The following is a 275-nucleotide window of genomic DNA, read 5'->3' on the forward strand; positions in this document are numbered from 1 at the left end:
TTAAAATCTCGCTTTGCCACAGCAGGAACCCTTGAAATTGCAATGATTTTGACACTAAAAGCAAAGGAAATTAATCACTAATTCCTCGCCCTTTTTTTGCAGACCCATTTTCAAACCAAGGGCGGATCGGTTTTTCCCTCACGGACGAGGTTTAGTTTTTCTCATACTTTTTTCAGGGGAGTGTTTGCTTTTGTGTTGGGTCACGGTTTTGAGGAGCAAAAAAAAATTCAGAATAGCACCGGAATACGAAATCTTGTGTGAAGAATTTTTGTAAA

The sequence above is a fragment of the Penaeus monodon genome, chromosome 25, assembly GCF_015228065.2.
Source record: "Penaeus monodon isolate SGIC_2016 chromosome 25, NSTDA_Pmon_1, whole genome shotgun sequence".
NCBI lineage: Eukaryota > Metazoa > Arthropoda > Malacostraca > Decapoda > Penaeidae > Penaeus > Penaeus monodon.